Source organism: Eschrichtius robustus, chromosome 19 (genome assembly GCF_028021215.1).
Source record: "Eschrichtius robustus isolate mEscRob2 chromosome 19, mEscRob2.pri, whole genome shotgun sequence".
In the NCBI taxonomy this organism is placed as follows: Eukaryota; Metazoa; Chordata; class Mammalia; order Artiodactyla; family Eschrichtiidae; genus Eschrichtius; species Eschrichtius robustus.
In genome coordinates, this window is record NC_090842.1 from 50,087,471 (window position 1) to 50,111,370 (window position 23,900).

A 23,900-nucleotide genomic window follows, 5' to 3' on the forward strand; every position below is an offset into this window, starting at 1 on the left:
CCCCGCCCTCCCCCCCGCCTTAGGTTTCTTTTTTAGTTTCTTTCTCCCTCCTCTTCTGCCCCCTCTTCTCTTTATTTTTTCTTTGTGATTGTTTTTGCAAGTTTGTTTTAAAAGTTCACAGGCATGCTTTCTTTTTTAGACTAGGAGACCGTGATCTCACCCTGACGGTAAGATCAAAAGTCTCCGCTCGCCCCCAGCCTAAGAGCTTGGGCTCGGTCCAGACGCCTCCCTGAATGCAGATGTGCCGCCGCCGTCCTCCCGGGCTATAAAGCCGTCTCCTGCGCCTTGGCGCGCGCAGGAGCGCTCGGAGTTGCGGGATGCGGACCCCGGGTGGTTGCGGGAAGTCGGAGTCGAGCGGAGGCTGGGCTCGGAGGCTGGCCTTGTGAGGCGAACTCGGGGGCGGGGGCGCGGCTTGCAGTTGGTGCCTGCGGCCGCAGAGGCCAAAACGACTGTTCCTCCAGGCCCGGGAGACGCGGCCGTAGGGCGTGAAACGCTTTTTGCGAACGAGAAAACGGTGAGTTGGCAGACGCCGCCCGTGGCCTCAGGATTCTAGGATTCTGGTTGCGGCACTGAGCACCACTTGCCTGAAGGAGGGTAGGCGCCGCGGGAGGTCAGCTCCTGCCAGCCGCCGGCTCACCTTCCACGCGCCGAGCGCCCACTTAGGCCCGCCGGTTGTAGTGAGTGCACGGCGCTGGGCGCCGCGCACGGAAGGCTGAGAGTTTCGCCTTGGCTTGTGCTCCCCCCCTCCTCCTTTCCTTCCTCGCGCTCTCTCCCCACCTCAGTTGCCTCCGCCCCCTCCCCCTGCCGGCCGCGGCCTGAGCTCCCGTCTCCGCGCCGCCGGCAGCCACCGCCTGATCGCTGACTCGCCCTCCCCAGCTCAGGCGCCGCGCGGAGTGCAGTCCGCCCCAACATCTGTCCGTCCAACCATTGGCGCATCCATCAGTGTCAGTGAGCTGCACATCGCCGCGACAGCCCGTCACGCACAACACGGGTTATGCGGAGTGCATATTGCGACCGCGCTACTTTGCCCGGACACGCAAACGGGGTTCCGGCCCGGCTTGGCACAGTCTGGAACCCGGATCTCTACGGGGATCTTTCAGCCACACGCACTCCCTTGAATATCGGGACCTCTAAACATGACTATTTTGCAGGCCATTCTAAGGATGGGACAGATGCAGGGGGACAGTGTCAACCTTGCATTCCATCAAGTTCTCTCTGCCTCTTTTCTGTGCACTGGGTATGGCATAGGAAAGAAGGAAGGGAGGTTTCCCAAATCCGCAGCACGCACAGTATAGACCTATAAGTTACCGTAAGTCCGTGGCTTAAACCCGCTTCAGCTGGGCCGAGTCTGAGGCTGTCGAGGTCGCCAGGCAGGTCTTAACCAGGAGGTCTCAATCTAAAACTTTGCCAGGCCCCGCCTGGCTGCTTTGTAACATGGCCTGACAGTGAGGAGCGAGAGAAGGGAAGAAAACGCGGATCCCAGTGAGAACCACGGGCTAGATTTAGGGAGAAATAGTGTCTGGGTGGCAGTAAGTCTGTAATTCACATTTTATTTACAGAGGGAGAGAGAGCAGGGCCATACGTTGGAGAAGCCAGTGCTTTGCAGGGGGCTCCCGGCAATTCTTCCAGAGTGCTGACCCCGGCGGTGGTGGCATGTTCCACTGCTTTTGCTTCTTGCTTTTCCCTGTCGCCCACCCCCGCCCGCCCCACAGTGTCCAGAAGACAGACACCTTCACATATGTCCCTGATCATATGATCAGTCTGGCCGGGCCAAAGGGCCTTTTTTGTCCTCCCAAGAACTTAAGAGGAAGAGCGAACATAGAACCTACCCCTCCTCGGACATCTGCGGGGCGGCTGTCCCTGGCACTTTCCCTGATATATCTGCATTATTCCTACTGTGAATGTATCTGTCCGGGTGCCTGGTGAGTTCGGCTCCTCCGAGTCGACTACAAAAGCAGGTCAAACCCTGTGCGTCTATTCGTTCCGCGATTCCCGAGTTCGAAGGGATACAGGAACTGCTTTCCGGCGTGCGCCCAGGTCTGCGCGGTTCCGGAGGAGGCCAGAGACGGCCGCGGCGGCGCTCGCTGGGGCTCCTTCCTCGGGAAGGACGGACCACGCTGTAGGGTGCGGGCTTCGCGCACCACATCCAGCGGCCGAACCGTTTTCACGCTAGACTAGAGGGCGGAAAAGCCCGCGCCGGGGCGGAGGAGCTAGAATTCTGTAGAAGACACCTTGTATAGAAATCTTTGTACCCCACTCTGAAGAGTTGCAGAGACCATTCCTTTGAAAAGCAACAACAGGCTTCCGCCCCGCAAAAGCACCTGGCAACTTCTTACACGCGTGAGTCACGCAAAAAGTAACCTCCAGGCCAGTTAAATGCTCCCACCTCTGGGAAGTGCCATGTTTCTGGGAATAATTTTTTACACCCCTAAAAGTAAAAGGAGGAGAAGTTGCCCAAGGGACAGTGGGGAGACACCAAAATGTCCGGTGGCAAACGCCCGTAGGGGAAACTGGCGACTCCCGTTGCGACCAGGTGGCTCACCCTGTTAAGAGCCCCGAAAATTCCCAGGGGCCATGAAGACAACTCCTGACCCCCAAGATTGCGCCTGGGGCCCAGTAGAACCCCGCTCCTTCTCCGCGGCGGGATGCTGAGTCCTGTTCAGTACAAATGCTTCCAAACGCGGCTCCTTCAGGTCAGGGGTTAGACGCCCGACTCGAGCTCTCGGAAGTCAAGGAGCCCCAGGCCGCAGTGCCCGGGCCTACCTGAGCGGGTCTCTACCACCCCGGGGGTGTTCCGGCCCTGAGCTAACCCGAGCCCGACCCGGACGAGTTGGGGAGGTGGGAAGTACGCAGGCGTGGCTCCAAACAAGTGTGCGGTGGAGGGGCAGGGATCCGGCCGCAGCGCGCTGCATCTGGAGTCGGGAAGTTCGCGCTGGGGAAGGAGCAGGCGGGCCACCGCCGGGAGGCAGCCGAGGTTGTCTTCAAGGTGCGGTTGAGGGCAGTGGGTGAGAGTCCGCCGGACCCAAGCCAAGCTGAATGAAGTGTGTCCTCATTTGGGATGGCCAGGAGGGAAAAAGCCTTCCGGAAAGAAACACCCTTGAAGCTGCCGGCCCAGGCCGGGTAGCCAGGGTAGGCTGGGGGTCCGGGGCCTAAGCCCAGACCTTGAAGAGGGGTTCTCCGTGCCCCGAGGGAGGCGCGGGCTGCCTGGAGGGACAGGGCGCGCTCTGGGAGTCTGCACCCCATTTCAAGGTGTGAGGGCATCTGACCGGGCGGTGGGCCTTTGGGGAGCCACTGCCTGCCCAGCAATGCCAGGGGAGGCGGCGCCAAGTGCTCTCCAGCCCTCGCCCTCGGGAACGCTGGCGCTCTGGTCTGGGCGCTTTCACACTTCTCGCCACAATCTGGGCTAGGCAGTAGGAAGTACCCTGGGTGCAGGGAAGCTGACTGCCAGCACCTGCACACCTCAACCAAGAATTGGGCCGGGGACCTCAGCCCCTGCCAGAACGCAAAGGATTTGGACCCTGGGGCCAGGCCCTAGCCAGGCGGTTAATTGTTTGCTAAAAGTGCATTTACACAGCAGTGAAGTTTGTTTCTCTTTTTCCGGTAGCTTTGTTTTAACGAACCAGATGTTTTGTCTGTAAATTCTCCCAAGAACTTTTACAGTTTTGACGTGCAATAAACCTTCGAAAATCTGAGCGGTATATTAATGCCACTTCTGTGGAGCCTTGGGGGAGCTGCATCAGGCGTGCCTGAATGGGAGCTGAGGGCGGGGCAAGGCACTCCTGGAAGAAAAGTAGGAGACATATTGGCCCAAGGTCAAGAACTGGTGTTGAGAATGTGCAGCTCCCCGCCCCCCTCCGCCCCACCAACGCTCGGGTACACAAGCTCCCAACCCTTCCCCTCAGGCGGGGGCTTCCTACTTTGTAAATTTCTTGTGGCTCCGCCACAGAGGCCTGGCCCAGCTTTGCCAACTACTCTCACTGCAGGTCTGCCAATCCCACCAGGAGCACCCGACTCAAAGGCAAAAGGACCTTTGATCTTCCCTGGCCAGCCTTGAGGTCCGCTGTCAGCTGGGGCGGGGCAGAGCAAGGCGGCCCCAGGCCGTCCCTGAACTCCTGGGCATGACTGGGACTTCCTAAACTTTGGATGGAAGCCCCCTAAAAAGCCAGGGCTGGCAGGTCCCCCTCCTTGATGCCTTATTTTTTTTGTTTGTTTCCGACTCGGGATTTCCAGGCAGTTATAAACGTATTTCAAGACAAATACTAAAAACTATGCACCTAACAGGGAGGGAGGGAACACGGTTATCAGAGGGGAACCAGGTCTGCCTACATACCCATCTCCTAGCTGGGTGATTGGTAGGGACTACTTTCTGGGGTTTCCCAAGACCCGCTGGGGATTTTCCTTCCCTACCACCCCCGGGCTCTCCTCTGCTCTCAGTACCGGATTTTCAGATATGGGGAGCCCAGTTTAGACTCCACTCCCCTTTCTTGTATAATTCTCTTTCAAGCCCAGTCGTTCACCGAACTTTCAAAAAAACTTTTTTAGGAGACCTAAGATTAAAGAAAATAGAAAGTCTTCGTGTTGCGGTCTAAGAAGGACAGATGTACATTAAGGCCAGTTTGGAGGGCACAATTACTGGCAAAATGCCCTTTGATCAAATCCCACGCGTTGACCTCAGTTGCGCGGGGAATTTCCAGAATTACTCACTGCAGCGTGGCGTGTTTTTTCCCACTCTGAGTGAAATGGATTTTTATAAACCATTTAGGCAAAGCTTAAGGAAAAAAAAAAAAAAAAAGAAAAAAAGAAACTACACTCCAGACAGCTGCAGCCACGGTGGGGCCCGCCCCTGGCTGGAAGTAAGCAGCTCCTTGCTAGCTCGAAATCGGAGGTGCTCATCTCTTCCCGCGCGGCTGCAAGTTCCGCGGAAAGAATCGTGCCTGTGAATCACTAGGAGGCTGAGCTCAGGCTCGTGCGATGCAGCAACCCTGGAGAGGAGGAGGTCTCAGAAATCAAACCACCAGGTCTTCTCAGACCAGACAGCCCCAGTGTTGCAAGCCTGGTGACCTCATTAACCAGCCAGTGAGTTTGCAAGACGAGGAGGAATTTCGTTTCCCCTTTCTCCTCTTCTATATCGCTCTTCTTTTCTATCTTTTATATTATGGTTTTGTGTTTGTCGCTGGATATCAAAACGGGAAAAACCCGAGACCTAGCGCAAGTCTCAGTAGGGCAGGTACAATAGAGGGATACTGTGCTGGGGCCTCGTTCTTTTTCATTTTTATTTCTTGAAACTTGGTGCATATCCCTTGTATTTCCAGAGTAGCAGAGCCAGAATTCTTTGGGACACGGTGGCCAGCAGGTTCAGATTCTTTGTATTCAGATAGTCTCTTATCTTGGCAGCTTTGATAACTCCCAAGAATTTACTCCTCCGCACAGGAGCTCTAAATTCTCCCTTCCCTCTTCGTCTTTCGGCCACTTCTCTTTCCCGAATCTCCATCTTCTTTCTTCCTCCTACTCTCTGGTTCCTTTTTGTTTTCTCTTCTGTCAGTCCCCTCTCAACACCGTAAGAATTCGCAAAGATAATTTATTTCAGGTCTACCAAGTGCTCACCCCAAAGAGGTCGAGTCCTCCTCGCTGTGACAAGGCAGAGGGGAGGTCACCCGGTGCACAGATCATGAGGGAACAAAATAGTTTGTAGCTGCTGCAGTTTTTGTGGGTTTTTTTTTTTTTGGGGGGGGGGAGGTCAGCAATAGGTTGGCACTTGGTTTAAAATAAAAGAACATGTTAAGAAGTTTCAAAGCTGCCAATAAAAACCTGTAAGTGGCTTGTGATTCAGTGCCTCGAGTTGAGGCAGTGGCATTGGTAAATGACTCTAATGCCCAAAGAAAAATATTACAAATGCAGCTGTCTCGGCCACCATTCGGGCGCCGCTCTCCTGCGCGGGAGGTGGCTCCTCTCTGGCGCGGAGGGCACCCGCATTTGCATGATAAATTGACCAGCCTGGCGGCAGCCAATGGAATATTCAAATTAGGCCAGGGGTTAGAGGTGGAGTCCCTGGGGCGCCCCCTTTGAGCCCGCGGCGGCAGCTGGCTGTACCACCTCTCCAACAGCGCCCTCTGGAGGCGGGACGGCGGGGACGCTGCTCCCGCCCCAGGGACGGGAGGGGAGAGGGAGTGCTGGGGAGCTCCCACCGCTGGCCTAGAGGACTAGGCGCTCTGCGGTCTCCATGTGGGTCTTGCGCTTGGACCTGCTGATGGATGGTAGAGGCAGGTGGTGACGCCAAGGAGGGGTTTAAGAACAGCTCTAGCCTCTTGACTCCAACTCCCCTCTCTAGGTTCCCCTAACAAATCTAGCATTTCTGTTAAAATAGAGTGTTTGTTCCACTGAGATCACTTCAAGATAAGACCCTCGCCCACCCCAGATCTTGACCACCCTCTCCAAAGCGCTACAGTATTGAAATTCTGGAGTAGACAAATCCAACTTGCCCTGAGCGGAGGACTGTGCGTCCACGCAGGCCAGGCTTTCCAGGGCGCTGGGAGCTGGGACCAGATTGGGGCACTGCGGGAGCCTGGCCCTTGGGAAAGCCTGAGCAGGCGGTGCCAGTGTGCTGACGGCGGGCTTCAGCAGCAGAACGCCTCCCCTGGAAAAACACATCTTGGAGGAAGCACCCACACCCCGAGGCAGGAGCTCCTGTGAGTGTGCAAAGGCATGCGAGGAGGGAACGTGTATACAGCACCGGTCAGGAGGAGTGTGGAAATAAAGGAGTGTGCAAGTGCACATAGAAGGGACTGGCTCTGCTATGGTGCTGGCCTCTGGACTCTAAGGAATGCAGGGACTCTGAAGGCGCAGGGAAGCTGGCCTCCTGGCCTGGCTCTGACCGTGGCTCAAGACTCGGCAGGGACCTTTCTCTGGGACACTGGGTTGGCTTCCATCAGGGACCAGCGGATAGCTCTTGACTGCTCAGCATCTCTCCCTTCCCACCACCCCCCATGGCTCATCGATGCCAAGTACCCTGGGGCCCACCATGCCCCTGCAGGCTCATATATATATATAATTGAAGTATATTTGATTTACAGTGTTGCGCTAATTTCTGCCGTACAGCAAAGTGACTCAGTTATACATCAATATACATTCTTTTTTAATATTCTTTTCCATTATGATTTATCCCAGGAGATTGCTATACAGTAGGACCTTGTTGTTTATCCATTCTAAATGTGATGGTTTGCATCTACTAACTCCACACTCCCAGTCCGTTCCTCTCCCCACCCCTTCCCCCTTGGCAACCACAAGTCTGTTCTCCATGTCTGTGAGTCTGCTTCTGTTTTGTAGATATTTTTTAAGTACAGAGTTTTTAGAAGTGCAATTGTCTTTCTCTGCTGTGGAGAGGTGAGCACACTGCCCTTTCTCCATCTCAACAGGACTTAGAGTCAGATCCCAGCTGAGGACTGCCCCAGGGAGAGCTTGATCCCTACCCCTGCTCCCTGCCAAAGGCAGGTGGTGGTCAGCCTACAGGGAAGTGTGAATTCCAGCACAGAGGGCCCTCTAGGGCCCTCTCTGGAGACACGCTATACTCAAGTCAGTCATCTGCAGCCATGCTCCTAGTCCCCATTCGCCTGGAGAGGGGGCACCCTGGTGCAGGGGGGCGGCAGACTCTCAGAGCCTTGACCCAGGCTGGCTAACTGTTTGTAAAGACACATAGAAAAAAATGGTAAGTACTGACTACAAATTTGACAGAGACTGAATTTTGACTTTTGATCACCTTAGAGATATTATCAATACCTTTAAACTCTGTGGCCCAAATAGGGGGATTGATTCATAAGAAGCCTTTTGCATCATTTAAAGCAGGGGTTCCCAACCCCTGGGCCACAGCCCAGGTACCGGGCCCTCACAGCAGGAGGTGAGCAGCAGGCAGGCGAGCGAAGCTTCATCTGCTGCTCTGCCCCCCCATTGCTCCCCATCACTCATATTACCGCCTGAACCATCCCCGCCACCCTTCCTGGTTCATGGAAGAATTGTCTTCCACAAAACTGGTCCCTGGTGCCAAAAAGGTTGGGGACCACTGATTTAAGGTGTTTAGGAGTGTTTTGGCTGCCGAGAGGGGGGCTCTGGCTCTGGGTTTGCCGGGAATACTTGGGGGAAATAGCTGGGGAAGGGGTAAGTTCAAGTACAAATGGTCCTCCCTACTTTTCAAGAGAATCTTCAGTCCCTGCCAACTTGAATGCCTGGGGGTAGGGTTCCCACTAGGAGAAGGCCTGCCGGTCACAGTAACAGCGAGGGCCTGTGGAGTCCCCCTGTCTCTATGGCATATGGCAGGGAGGGCTCCCTTCAGCAGCCCAGCAGCCCAGCAGCCCACAAACCCTCCTTCCTCCTCCTCAGGCCTCACCTGTCGGCCAGGAAAAATGAGACTTGAAAATGGGCCAGAGTTGTCCTCCAATGGGGAAATTTGTCTTGGAGACACACCCGTCTCAAATGTCCAGAAATGCCACCTCTCTGGAGGATGGTCCTATCTGGGGCACGTCAGGAGTCTAGAAGGTAGACAGCGAAGGTGAGAAAGTAGAGAGCTGGCTCTCCAGCCCAGGATGCATGAAGGCATGTGGGAAGGTGACTAGGAGAAGCACCGATCAGTAGCACAGAAGGGCCAAGTGAGCAGCAGGGCTGCTCTGGGCTGCACGTGTGCACACGGCAGGTGAGTGCAAGCTCTGCCCATGTGATGCAGGGCCTGGCCTGGTGGCCTATAACTCACCAAGTGACCTCAAGCAGATTGCCCACGCTTTTTTGAGCCTCACCTCCTTCATCTCTAAAATGGGCGGCTCTCTCCTTCCTAAGCAGAGTAGGACTTGGGGAGGAAAAATTTGATCAAAGTCAGAGAAGTCCTTTGAAGCTTTTGCTCCCTTGAGCTACCTCCCGGGAGCTTTCAGGGTCAGACCGGGGTTTGAAAGAGGAACGGTGTTACTAGCTGTCTGCCGATGGGCAAGTCACAGCAGATCCCACATCCCAGGTAAAGTGAGGCTTCCCTGGGATGATGTATGTTGGTGCTTTGGTGAAGAGCTTGACATACACTGGTTGTCTAATGATAGTGACCCCTCCTCCAGCCACTGCGAGAGGGGCTGCCACAGGGTCAGACCTCCCTGAAGACAAAGGCTTATAAGCAGGCTGAGGTTGGATGCCCTGGAGGATGCTGCAAGCAGGTGCTTCGAGTGGGACAAAAAGGAAGAAAGGGGGGAGGTGCGGAAGGCAGGGCAGAGCACAGACCGCCTGACTTCCTGAGAAGAGTGGGCATTTGTAGGGCGAGTAAGGTGGATTCTCCAGGCCTTTCTGGGAGTTAATTAAAGGAAGGGGTTTGGTGAAGAGCCTCACTGATATTTCTATTTTCCCTGTTAGTAGCGACTGGAATTTGCACCATCCAGGTTAGATGGAAAATAGACGCCTGGCAAATCTGACAGTCTCATTGATTTGCTCGCCTTGCCATCGCTTCTTGAGGGAGGAAGCAATGTGACTTCAAAATTGCAATTAGGAGCCAGCCTGTTAAGGGTTCCTCTCGTGAGCTCCCGTGCTATGTGGCTCCCAGGCCCGCCTTGTCTCATTTCCTGAGGAGGTAGGTTCATTCATAGTTTTGAATGAAGCAGGCAATGCAAATATGTCACACCTCCTCAGGGTAAGGCTCATAGATGCCTTCTGGCACTTTGCTCTCATTTTGGTCAGGTCTTTGAAAGTATGGCAATTTTCTCAATGTTTTAAAAGTATTAACTTCCTTTCAAACATTCTTTAACCTTTAATGTTTTGTAACTTGATGAAAAGGTCATTTTGTTCTGAGGATGCAGCTGTTCCATAATTGTTCAGCTATCAGGGTGAATTCTATCCAAATCCTGAGTTCTTTAATGGGACCCAAACCACCACACACACACACACACACACACACACACACACACACAATATAGATACTATTTTTCATTGTTCATCCGTGTACATGTATGTGTGTAGGTCTACATATTTGCATCCATGCACACACATATGCTTCTAGAGACGGATTTAGATTAACATCTCTACATTCTCACAGAATGACTTCTTTACAGGAAAATATCTATAAAACTTAACTTTTTTGAATGGTAAGGTTTGCTAAAGATTGGACGATAATCATTTCTTATGCACTGCACATGTTCCTGTTTCTTAAAAAAGGGTTTAGTCAATTTCTAATTTAACATTTCATTGTTGTGCCTACAATAAATGCATCCAGAAACCCAGGTGACTTGAGGTGTTTTCTGTCTGTCTTCTTACATAGTGTCACGGGCTCTCGTAGCCATTCCCTACCACGTTTACCCTTCTAAGCCGATGGAGTCTTGGAAACAGACGTCTGGGCATGTTAGATTTATATTTTAAATAAAGTCAATAGGCTCAAATAAGAGCATGAAAGGATTTTATACAAGGAAAATGCATGAAGTTTATGCCTGGACCCACGGTAGATATTTCACATACTCAAGAGGCATTGGGTGTGGTCTCCTGCGTGTCTGGGTCTGGCCCTGATGATTGAATTTTTTTTTTTAGATTTAATTAATTAATTAATTTATTTATTTATTGGCTGCCTTGGGTCTTCTTGTTGCTGTGCGCGGGCTTTCTCTAGTTGCCGCGAGCAGGGGCTACTCTTCGTTGTGGTGTGCGGGCTTCTCACTGCGGTGGCTCCTCTTGTTGCGGAGCACAGGCTGTAGGCGCGAGGGCTTCAGTAGTTGTGGCACGCAGGCCCTAGAGGTCATGGGCTTCAGTAGTTGTGGCACACAGGCTCTGTGGCATGTGGGATATTCCCGGACCAGGGCTCGAACCCGTGTCCCCTGCATTGGCAGGCGGATTCTTAACCACTGTGCTACCAGGGAATCCCCTGATGATTTAATTTTTTAAGATGAAAGATCTCCAGGCAGATAAGGAGCAGTTGGTCAGGATAGCTGTGTCAATTCTTAGTAGACTCGTGTAAGGCACAGATCTGGTCTGAACTATAATGAATCAGAAAGAGCACTCCGTCAGATTAACACATTAGACTTAAAAGAAATCATTGATACTTTTCAAAGGATTCAACTTTTACTTAAAAGCAAACGCTTTTAAAAGGCCTCTGGCTGGAATAAATGGTAATGAAGTAAAGCAAAACTTGTGACCATCCGGGTCGTCTCTCTCTGGGGCCACTTCTCCAGAATCCCCTCGGACTCATGTTCACAGAGGCATTTTTCATAATAGCCATAACAGTTATCCATGCTGTCTGTTATACATATATGGCGGGGTGAGATTTCTAAGTCACAGAGTATGTATATCTGTAACTCCCAACTGTTTTCCAAAGTGATTATGTCAATTTTCACGCCCACAAGCAGTTTTTAAATGTTCCCATTGTTCTACATTCTTGTCAGTTTATGATAGTATAAGCTTTTCTTCCCCTTCTTTTTAATATTTTCTACTCTAGTGGTTGTTTTTACCATCTCTCTGTGTTTAATTGGCATTTCCATGAATGCTAATGGGATTGAGTACATTTTGATATGTTCGTGGTCACTTGAATTTCCTTATTCATGAGGTGCCTGTCCAAGTCCTTTCCCCATTTTTTGTTGGATACGTTTTCTATTATTCATAGAAGTTCTTTATTGCCCAGTTTGTTTCAAGTTGCTTTGGGACTGTGGATCAGAACAGAAATGTTTCAACGAGCTCCCTGACTGCATTTCCTAGGATGCTTTAGTCTGCAAGTAATACAGCCCCCTGCTCACACTAGCTTAAGGAAATTGTCTAGTGGTAAATCCTGGCTCAATTATACAAACAGGAACCTAGATTTCTCTGCCCTCTCTTAGCTCTGTGTTCTCAGGATCATCTCATCCTCAAGGTGTTTTGTCTCATGATTTCAAGAGTGGTCACAAGTGGTAAATGGACCTGCTTGCCTCTTTGTCCACATCCAATAGGAAAGAGAATTAAAATAAAAAAAAGCCTGTCACTGGCCCATGTAATCTATGTCCTTCCCTCCAGTTTTCAGGGGCCACTTCTGTGGACAGTGGTCATCACCAGGGAACGCCATAGCTTGATAGGCTTAATCCCTTATAGGGTGAAATGAATGAGGGGCGGGGCAACCTCAAAAGGCCACCACATTCACTGCCAAGCCTGCCAGCCAGGGTTTTAAATTTTTATTTTTTTAATTTGAATAGAGTACAATTCACTCTTTTGGTATACAGTTCTCTGAGTTTTGACAAATTCATAGAGTCGTGTAACCACCACCACAATCAAGATTTGGGAAAGTCCCATCACCCCAAACACTCCTTTGTGCTGCCCTTTCATAGTCAAAGTATCCTCCTGCCCCTCACTCCCACTTCCCACGCCAGGAACCACTGATCTGTTCTTCATCCCTATTGTTTTGCCTTCTCCAGGATGTAATATAAATGGGATTATATCGTATGTCACCTTTGGAGTTTGGCTTCTTTCACTTAGTATTTGAGATTTATCCATATTGTTGTGTATTTCAACAGTCTGTATGGATGTACCACAGTTTGCTCATTCATGCATCAGTCGAAGGACAGTTGGGTTGTTTCCAGTTTGGGGTGACTATGGATAAAGCTGCTATAAACATGGACATAGAGGTTTTGTGTAAACATAAGTTTTCACTTCTCCTGCGTCTCAATGTCTAGGATTGGGATTGCTGGGTCTTATGGTAAGAGTATGTGTAACTTCAGAAGAAGCTGCCAAACTGTTTTCCAAAGTGGCTGTTATCATTGTGTATCCCCATCAGCAATGACTGAGATCATTCAGCAATGACTGCTTGCTTCCAAAGAGGTCTTAATGGATGTGCAAATGCTTTGCAAAGAGTGAGGGTGCTACCAGGGTGACAAGGTGGGAGACTTCAGAAGAGGTTGTTCTAAACTCAACTCTGGGCTCCCAGCCTGTCCTGCCCTGTGCAGACAGAATATTTCCATCTTCAGGTCGTTTGCTTCTTTCAAGAGGAAATGAGTAAGCATCATTCTACTCATTTGCAAATGAGGGCTTCGCACTGCCTCTCTTGGATGAGCCATCAAGAGCGAGATTCCATGGCCTTGTGTTTTATTCCTGAACTCACAAAATAAAATGAAGTGCGGGCATTTGGAACACTGTCATGCTATGTGGCGAGAACTAGGCAGAGGAACCCATCCAGACGTACAATCAAAATGTCAGGGCTAGCAGGGACCTTAAAAGCTCTCACTTTGGACATGATGACCTGTCACATACCCAGGTCCCCAGAATCCCAGCCCAGGACTCTTTGCCTCCCAGATGCAGGGCAGGGTAGCTGCGGCAGGCTTATCGGTCGTGGCAGCTGTGCACTCAGGAACAGAAATGAGGCTAAATGCTAGGTACCCTGTGGCCAGAGCACTGGCATCCCGGCTTACATCCCCCAAGCCTTCGCTTCCTTCATTTTAGTGCCCATTTCTGAGGTACCTCCACATTTCAAATGTCCTGAGAATATGTTTAATTAGAACTTGGCCATACAGCCTTTTAAAATAAAACAGAAGGGACCAGCTAATTATATCGCTCAGCATTCTGTGGCAAACATATATTTTTTAATAAAACACTTTCCTAACCAGAGTAATCCCTTGAGAGGCAAATCCTCATTTATAAGAAGTTTCCCAAAGGGAGTTAAAGAGAAGATGGCTTATAAAGAAAAGAGACAAAGAGAGCGGGGAAGTGTTTTCGAAGAGCTTTTAAAAGATACGCTCGTTCTGAGGTTGAAGTCCAGATATTTTTAAAGATGCAAATTTTTATTTCAAATGTCTTATCATTCTTTCCTGTATTTTCGATCATTTATATATCCCTACCCCCCCCCTTTTGATTATTACCATAAATGCCCATATTTCTCATTCTGGCATTTTTTTCATGAGTACAATATTTAAATAAACGGGTGATTTTCTCACAAAGCACTGCACCTCCCGCTGGTTCCCACCCTCTCCTCTAGCTCTGCGGCCACCCACCCCAGCCCTTCTCCTTTCGTGGGGCAGTGCAGAGCGGAACGTGGGGCTGGGTCGGGTCCTCCTCGCAGTCTCTACAGCCCAGGACAGGGAGGAGGGCCATTTAGGCCCTGTTGCAGCACGTTTCTGGAGGCGGTGGTCTGACAGGACATTTGCACTCACGAGGCTGACAGCCCCGGTTAATAATAGCAGTAAGAGTGAGAGCTAATGTTTGCTGGAGTTTACCCCACGCTGGGCAACATGCTAAGAAGTATAGGTATCTTACCTAGTTTCATCAGCACAATACTCCTGCAATGTAGGTGTTCTTACTCCATTTTGCAGGTGAGGAAGGCGAGACCTGGAGAAGTGAAGGACCTCATGGCTATTAGAAAGGGTAGAGCTTGCATTTGAACTCGGGTCTGTCGGCCCCAGGGCTCAGCCCCAACTCTCCACACCACAAGGCCCAAGGATGCCAAGCATCTTCAGATGTGCTTTGTGCCTCTCTTCATGGTACGCTGGGTGGCACAGGCGCTGTGCTTTCAGTTAAATCCTGTGTCAGTTTGGGGTCCCGGCAGGAAAGAGGACACACTCAAACGAGGATGATCCAAGAAGGATTTCCTGAAGAGGCTGATGGCAAGGGGGAAGGGATGCGCAAGAAAAGGTGAACAGAACTGTCAAAGCTTGAGGCTTGGGGGGAACGAGATGAGATGGTCATTGGTTCCTGGAAACCAGAAGGAAGGCATCTTAAACCTGCCACCTTCAGAAGACCCACAGGGAGGTGACCAGGGATTGACATCTCCCATTGCCCTGCCTTCCCTTCCTCCCCTCTCCTGCCAAGACTCCACTTTGGGTAAACCCCACCAGAAGCTAGTTGGCAAGGGTTGAAACAGCCATCCAAGTGGGCCTCCCGGGCCCAGCGCAGGGGAAGGAGAGCGGGAAGGGGTGCGGCAGGAAACCAGCAGAGGTGCAGTACCCTCTTGCAGGGCTGTGGGCCATGCCGGCTCTGTGCCGGGCAGGAGGAAAGAGGGGGACCACACTGCAGTGGCTGTTCTCAAGGAGTCTTAGGTCGATGGAGGACAAGCGTACTTGGCTAAGGAACTGCATGACCCATCAGGTACACGCTGCCTGCTGTGCCTGTGTGTGCTTCAAAGGGGCAATCCAGAATCGGCATGCCTCTCCACCCGCAGCTGTTTACAACACTCAAGCAAACTCCTGAGATTGGCCCTTTTGACTTGAGACAAGATGTATACAATTCTCTCTTATCAAAAGCTTGCTAGATAACATTTAATTGTAAAACTAGAAAGAAGAAAAGGGAAGTCACTCATCTCCTTCTCCAAAGACGATTGTAATGGTTTGGTAGAACCCCTTCCACTCGCTTTCCCCTGAGCTTTTCCTCTTGGGTTACAGTCGTATTGTGTGTGCAATTTAGAATTTCATATTTCTGATTGAACATTGTCACAGCATTTTGCCATGTTAGAATAAAATCTTTGTTAAACAGAATTTTTGATGGCTGCATAATATTCCATTGTATGGATCTTATAGTTGATATTATCATTCTTCTACTATTTAGATGTTTAGGTTATTTTCTCTTTTTCATTCGTATTATATAACACTACAATAATATACTATAACTTTATGTATGAAGAATTTTTCACACTTCAGATTACTTCTACAGGAGGACATCCCCAAAATAAAATTACTGGATCAAAGGGATAAACCTTTGTTTAACTAGGCGGTAAAGTACCTAGCACCATGCTGGCTGCAGAACAGACAGACTTTCAGCCTTTCCGATGGTGGGCATTCATGTGAAAGCTTTTGACCAATTAATAACTCCTCCAAGGACTTTCCTCTAGAACAGTGTTACAATATAATGCTGGCTACATATGCAATTCTACATTTTATTATAGCCCCATTTAAAAAAAAAAACAGGTGAACTTAATTTCAGTTATACATTTTATTTAACCAATCATAGCCCTAAATTCTCACTTCAGCATGTCATCAACATAACATTACTAGTGATATATTTTACATCCTTTTTTCATGTAAATCTTTGAAAGCTGGTGTATGTATTACGCTTACAGCGCGTCTCAACTCAGACCAGCCACATTTCAAGGGCTCAGTAGCCACACAGGCAGCTACTAGCTACTGTATTGGGCAGTACAAGTCCAGAACAAGGAATCTACCAGAGATATTTGCCACCCTTGGCATCTTCACCTAGTCCCCAGATCCAGCTACCTTTTAATGCCTCCCTCAATCTCCTTACTGGCCTTTGGATTGACAGTGGGTCAGGTGGTCAGGTGTAATATGACTTCTGTACCTTGGCATTTTTACCTCTTTCCTGCCTTGCTAACAACAAATCACAGCACCTCCCCACCCCAGTTTGTTTTGGACTCATTCATTCAGAAATATTTATTGAGCACTTCCCAGATGTTAAGCCCTGTGCCTGGCCCTAGAGATACAGGTGAACAAACAGACTTTTCTGGCGAATTAATTACAGAACTTGTCAGTGTTCTTAGGGTCTAGTGGGGAGACAGACTTTAATCAAATAATTGCACAAGTCTGTAATTTCAAACTGTGGTAAGTGCTGTGAAGGAAATGTACATTTAAAAAATGCTAACCCTTGGGTCACCGCTTGAGTGGCTTGTCCCTGGAGGTGTTTAGTAGAAGTGGTCCAGCCCCCGGCCAGGCTGTCTTGGTGAACACTGATGTGACAGACGAGAGGTGGATGAGAAGACCTCAAGATCCCCCTGGTCCCAAGCATCCATAAGGAAGTTTCTAGGGCAAACAGCAACTCACCAGTTCTTAAGTCAGTGACCCAATTCATCTATTTGCGTTTCTCCTCTCCAAAAATACTTGAGGTCAGCTGGAACACCAACACTAATGAGGAAGCAGAAGGCAACTCATTCATTCATTCAAGTATCAATTCTTATCGAGTAATCTATGAGATGTCAGGCCTTGCTCCGGACATTCAGGGAAGCAAGGCCAGTGTTCTCTTTGGCCAGACAACAGTGCCAACTGGGCACAGTTTCCCAGAGAAGATAACAATTTAAAGAAGAGGAAAAATCAATGCTAATAGAACTCCTTTTCTGGTTCCTAAAATGATATCGTCCCCCGTGGCTGATGCTTTGAGCCTGGGACCGTGCTGGGCAGCTTGAGCCCTGGATGGATGCAATCTTGTGAGCGCCTCAAACCTGGCCAGATCAATAAACGAGAGGCAGCGCTGAAGCCTGCTGGGTGGAGGGGGGCTGGGTTCAAGGGGCAAACTATACCATTCCTCTTCTACCCCCTGAAACAGGATGGGGACCCTCCCTTCAGCCTGAGGTCCCCGGGGACAGGGTAATTTCGGCTGCACTTGATGTAACCTATACATCACTGTCTTCTTGACCAGCTCTCAAATTAAACTCTGATGTATAAAGTTAAACAAAAATGAGATAAAAATTGGCAGAGGTTGAAGAGGGTCAAAGTAGTCAAAACACAAGGTAGACTATTGCTCCTTTTGATTTATGTTATTCTGTACACTTAGAAAAAATAAAATTATAAATCTCCCTGAGACTTTTTTTCATTGAGAATGAGGCATTACTAATTTATTTTCAATACAGTCCCAGGTTTCTCAACCGGGAGGAGCACTGTGGCCATTGTTTCTAGTGAAGACACCACAGCTCAACCTCAGAAGGGGCCTGTGACGATAAGAAAGCATCCCGCAGAATTAGAATCCTTAGGCAGCAGCCTTAACCAGGATCCCGTGGCATTGCTAATGTCACAGACCTTGGGGTCTGCTCTGCCTCATTTTCTCATTCCGTCCCCACAAACTCCGACGACATGAAGCGCACAAGAATTTATTGTCCCCCTTTGATAGCTGAGGAAACTGAGGCTTAAAGAAACTGCATCTCTTCGATAAACATTGACATGCCTAGTAGGTGCCGGGACACAAAGGTGGAGAGGACAAAGGCCTGCTCTTACAGACCTTGCCTTCCAGGGAGAGAGCAAATAACCAAGTTAAGTGACTAGAAGTGAAGTACGATCAGGGGTAGAATGAATTGCTGTGAAGAAAATGAAGCAGGAGAAGAGAACAGAGAGGTGGGGATGTGGAAAGCCAATGGAAGGCACCATCAGGTTGACAATTTTGGAAGATCACAAGGGCAGCTGTGTGGATAACGAGGTTAGGTGGGCAAGGGCGAGATCAGGGGGCCAGTGAGCAGGCAGGGACCGTGGTCCCGGCAGGACACTGCGATCAGTTGGCCCAGGGAGGTGGCTGTGGTGGTGAGTGAAGATCTATTTTGAAGGTAGGGCATCTAAAAAGGATGCTTTCTACTCCAGTGGGCTTTCCACAACACAACACAGCACAACCTGCAGCCACATCCTGACACCGAAGTACCTGAATCCCGAGTCAGCTGCTTCTCAGGGGGGAATAAAGATGGGAAAGATGGGGGCTAAGACAGCGGCAGCAGAAAGCAAGGGTTCTGGAGAGGGGTACCTGGTCCGTATGTGTGTGTGAGTGTGTGTGTGTGTGTGTATGAGTTGTGACACACATTACCAACTTCGGCCCTATTTTTTCCAATTAATTGGCAAAGTTAACTTCCAGCCCACTTACCTCTGTTCTTTCCTTAAGCTCTTAGTCTGGCCCTTGTTTCTACCACTCTGCCGAAACCACTCTCTTCAAGGCCATCCGCATCTTCTATGTTGCCCAGCCTGTGACCAGGACAAGTGGACCAGACGTACAAGTTTCCTGACACAGTGGCATCTCAAGAGGTGCCTGATGCCTACCTGCCTGGCACCATGGCATGGATTTCTGCACAGATGCTACCTCTGCGGGCAGAGGCCAGGCTGAGGTTTATGTGGATGTCAAGACCAGCCTTCAGTCTGTTTTCCGATGCAACCACAGCTGCTGCAGGGCCCATCTCATCTGAGCAGCTCGACAGGTACAAGTGTGAGGGGTCCGCAGGTAGAGCTCAGCCCTGACATGGCCAGCTTTCTCTCTCTGTAGAGCACCAGCAGCCTTGGGCCAACCTCACCAAGTTCTCTGGAACTTCGTCTGAAGGTCCCTCTCTGTGCTGGCTCTGGGGGGTGTGGAGCATCAAAGGAGGCTGGGGGAGCAGAATAGCTGGTCTACCAAGGCCACACCCTGGTTGGGGACACAAGTAGACTGCATCTCTCATTCTCATTTGCAGTTTGGTGTGGCTGTCTAAGTTTTGTCAGATGGAACGTGAGCAGAAGTGATGTGTTCTACCTCCAGACCTAACCCATAAAAAGCCCCTGGGAACACTCCTCCATGCCTTTGCCGCTTCCATCAGCTGGACACCCATGATGAGGAGGAACCAGGGAAAAGTGGAGCCACAAACTAGAAGGAGCATGAGCCCCTGAGTGACACTTCAAAGACTGCCATGTGAGCAGGAAATAGACATCAACTGTGTTTAAACTTTGCATGTTGGACCTATTTGTTACACAGCTTGGCTGACCCTAATATAATTCCTGTTCTCAGGGAGTTTACAGTCACATTAAAAAGACTCAGTTGCACAATTCTGGTACAACAGTAAGTGGCTTAGAAGAGGAGGTGGGTCATAGAGTTTGGGCTTTCAGTTCTGAAGTCCTGGGCTACAGGTTCCTGGGCCTGTGACCTTCCCATCTAATCCCTTTTCTGGAAACGTGGAGAAGAGTCAGATTGAGGGAAGGCACTTCTGGCAGGGGAACATCACCGTCAAGGGCTCACAAGCAGGACTTAGAACAAACAAAAAGATGAGATGAATGTCAATTATCCTCAGAAAGGGAAAGTAAGAAAATGGTCCTTAAATACCTAATAACTTTGGCTGTCACAGGTAGGACAAGGATCAGAGTTCTAGAACTTCTCTCTCTGACCTAACACACCTCTTTAGTTCCCGAGAGTGGGGAGCCCTGAGCCTGGTGTGTGGGGTGTCGGTCTGCCTTTCTCTTCCAGCACCCCTTCTCCAGGCTGGTCCCTCCAACTGTTGTCTGGGCTTTAGGGGATAAGTTCTTCCAGACTCAGATGCTTGATGAGAAGAGCAGCCTTGCCCTGCTTCCTCCAGAGGCCTGTGAAGAAGGGGATTTCATCATGTTTCTGAGCTGAGGATCCTGATGGAGGCGTCTAAGTATCAGCTGAAATTCAGATATGGTCTTTGTGGTCCCAGTTCCCGGCTGGGCACTGGCAAGTGAGGCTGGGCTTCTACTGTCTGTTTCCAACAAGCTTGGGAACAGAGCAGGCTGCTCATTTCCAGTTTATAGCTGAGGACCCAGAGTCCCAGGGTAGGGCCCTTGTCACACTCCAGCCCACACTGGTGGCAGAACCGCAGAGGTGTTCAAAGCAGTTTCCCCCTTGCTGGGGAAGACAGACACGGATACTACTGTCTCTTGTTGTGGACTCTGCACTGCCCACACACCCTGACTGCACCCTAATCGATGGTGCTGCTCTGGGCACCCCATGACAAGCATCGTGGAGCAGGCACCTAAAAGCTTGGGTCCTACCCCAGCTCCCTGTTTTGACTAGTGGTGTGACCTTGACCTTCTTACTCCCCTCTCCTCTCACCCCCGCCCTCATTCCTTCACAATGATTATCTCACAAGTTTTTGTTAAATTAGCATTCACTGTTTATTATATAAATATTGTTCACTGTTGAGTCAGGTAGTGTACTAGGATAGTTTGATTGTTTCTATCCTTTTTTTTTCTGAAGCCAATTTGCCTGACTTTCTTTGTACATGTGGTTAAGTTTTCCCACGCTTACAACCTCTCAGCAGGACTTTCCACAAGGTCGAACGTATCAGATGTTCCATTGCTGTTGGAGGAGTCCTCTGACATCACAGTCTGGTTCCATACTTGGGTGACTACACAGCTGTCGTCTGGAGTTCTTCCTCACCACCAACCTGGGAATTTCCTTCACCTCTTTCAGCCATTGGATTCCCTGCTTCCTGGAGCTTCTGTCTTTTCTTTCTTGGTTTCATCCCTCCTTTCAATGGTGCACAACCCCCAGTAGCTTTCTGATAATGTAGTTATGATGTCTGGGTGGGTTAAGCTGGTAGGGCAAAGAAGTTTCTGCCTCTTTCCCCTCTAAATAATTATACCCCCCCACCAAAAAAAAAAAAAGGGGGCAAATAAATGAGAGAACAAGAATGCCAAGCAGAAACACAAACCACTTTTTTTTTTTACAAAATGAGCTGACAGCCTTAACCTGATAGAGCAAAGGATAGAACACAAATGGGAGAGGCTCGGGACCTTGTTCTACTATGTTTGCAGTGGCGCAGGAGCCAATCTGCCAGGTGGAACCTCAAGTAGCTCAGGACACACCACACAAGGCTTAGGAGACACCACACATGGCACAGGACACACTCCGTGGGAGGAGTGTGGCCCCAGGCCCCCACTCATGAGCCTGTGACTTCCTCCCTGATTCTTTTTGGAAGATGGGAGGTTGACCCTGTTGAAGGCTAGAGTGAATATCAAACCCACAGCAGGGGGATTTGGGGAAAGTCTGCTGCTAAGCATAGGCCCCCAGCTTCCTCTCCAGTCTGGTTCATGGAGCAGAGGCAGGTCAGGAGGCCACCTTTTCCTTATGGAACACAAATCTAGGAATTTTAACATGTGTAGATTCCTGTAACAACTACTATAATCAGGATACAGGAGCGTTCCATCACCCACCCCCACAAAATAAACCCACTCCCTCACGTTTTCCCGTTATAGACATAGCCTCCCGCCACCCCAGACCCCTGGTAGCCACTGGTCTGTTCTCCACAATGTGTCTCTTCAAGAATGTCATAGAAGTGAAGGAATAAAGACGCAGATGTAGAGAATGGACTTGAGGACACGGGGAGGGGGAAGGGTAAGCTGGGACGAAGTGAGAGAGTGGCATGGACATATATACACTACCAAACGTAAAACAGATAGCTAGTGGGAAGCAGCCACATAACACAGGGAGATCAGCTCTGTGCTTTGTGACCACCTAGAGGGGTGGGATAGGGAGGGTGGGTGGGAGGGAGATGCAAGAGGGAAGAGATATAGGGATATATCTATATGTATAGCTGATTCACTTTGTTATAAAGCAGAAACTAACACACCATTGTAAAGCAATTATACTCCAGTAAAGATGTTAAAAAAAAAAAAAAGGAGAACAAAAAAAAGTAAATTAAAAAAAAGAAAGAAAGTCACAGAAGTGGAATCAAATCACATGCATGTAACTTCTTGAGACTGGTTTCTTTTACTTGGCTCATTGCTGTTGCGATTCATCCAAATTATTGCATGTATCAATATTTGTTTCTCTTTGTTGCTGCTACAAACATTTTTATATAGGTTTTGGTGTGAAGATAGATTTTTATTTCTCTTGGGAGGACACCCATGAGTAGGATTGTGTGGGTCATATGGTGAGTGTACGTTTATAGGTAACGACCGAAATTTTTCTAGAGTGACTGTACCATTTTTCATTCCCATCAGCAATGCATGAGAGTTTCTGTTGCTAGACCTTGCCAGAACTTGGTATTGATAGTATTTTTAAAATGTTATCCATTTTAATAGGTATATAATGGTATCTCATTATGGTTTTAAGTTTAAGCCATTATTTCCCTAATGGCTAATTATGTTGAATATTTTTCACATGCTTGTTTGTCATCCTTACATCCTTCTGGTAAAGTGTCTCTTGAAGTATTTGCCCATTTTTTAATTGAGTTGTCTGTTTTCTTACAGTTGCGTTTTGAGGGTTCTTTGTATATTTAAAGGTACAAGTTCTTTGTTGTACTGAATAAGTGATTTACAAATTTTTTCCCCAGTCGATAGCTTTGTCTTTTCATTCTTATATTTTTGAGTAAAAAATTTTAAATTGTGATCCTGGAGACCATCTTTAAAGTCATTCCCATCTCCCCACTAATATGCACTTATTGAGCACCTGTGGCAAGCAGATTCCTGCTAGGCATTGAGCTGCAGAAGACTGATGGAATTTAGTGCTTAAAGAATCATCTGATGAAATCACTGCCCTTCCCGCCCCACCCCCCCGGGGCGGGGGGGTCTGTCCAGTTTAGTCCCTGAGCCCTGAGAGGGGCTCGGGACTTCCTCAGAATCTGTACCCTCAACTCTGCTCGGTTCCAACTGGTCCATTAGAATTATGCCCAAGCATCCCCATCTTACCCACACTTGCAAAAGCTGTTTCCTCCACCTAAGTGTAGTCTTCCCTCCTCCCCACCTAGGTCAACCTTGTCTGCCCTTCCAAGCCCAGCCTGGAAAATCCACCAGGCCCAAAACCTTCTCTGATCCAAAACTTCTGTTTCTTTGTCTGTTGCCTGCTTTGACTATGTCGGCTTTTCTGCCAGCTGATTGGGTTTTGAGGATTAAATCACCTATATGAAACTTTTAGAAATGCCCAGCACAGAGCCTATTAGAAAATATGTTTTCCATGCAAGTTGCTGCAAAACCAGACAAGCCCCCAAACCCTGAGAGCCCCTCATTTTAAGGTTCCCTCCCATCCTTCCTTAGAAGCCAGAGTCTGACAGAGGGCTCCGCAAGATGCCTTCAATGACAGCAAACCGGTCCATGTGTAGCCACCTCAGGCAAAACCACAGCACTGTCCCACGAACCTACTGGAAATAGCATCTTCAGCCAAAGGACAGCACTAAGGGTGGGATTTCAGGTACCTCGGCAAGCCAGTAGAAGAATTTCTGAGTAGGGGGCCTCTGGTTGTTCCAGTGTCCTGCCACAAATGGTAGGCAGGCCTGGCTGTGAGTCTCCCGGAGTGCCCTAAGTTTCCTTTTCTAGGATGAGGACAAATAAAAAGCAAACCCCATACTGGAGTCCCATTTAGCAGGCCCTGTTCCCAAATGTCGATTCCTAATACGCAACAGCTGCTGCTGCGCTTTCTTCTGGGCGAGTGATTCATGTCTTTGCTCAAAAAAGATAAGCAGAACAAATGTTTACTTAGATGGATAACAGAGGGACAATTGGAAAACAGAGACTGGCAACTGGAAATATTTTGCTGCGATTTGATCCATGACA

The 23,900-nt window shown here is 49.3% G+C and overlaps 1 long non-coding RNA gene across 1 annotated transcript; it reads left to right on the forward strand.

Annotated features, from left to right (window-relative positions):
* Window positions 1-393: 393 nt before the first annotated feature.
* LOC137753492 (uncharacterized) lies at window positions 394-20,182 on the forward strand. The gene is made up of 3 exons (XR_011071494.1): window positions 394-514; window positions 18,532-18,841; window positions 19,091-20,182. It is a non-coding gene; the product is annotated as an uncharacterized lncRNA (long non-coding RNA).
* The last annotated feature ends 3,718 nt before the right edge of the window (window positions 20,183-23,900 follow it).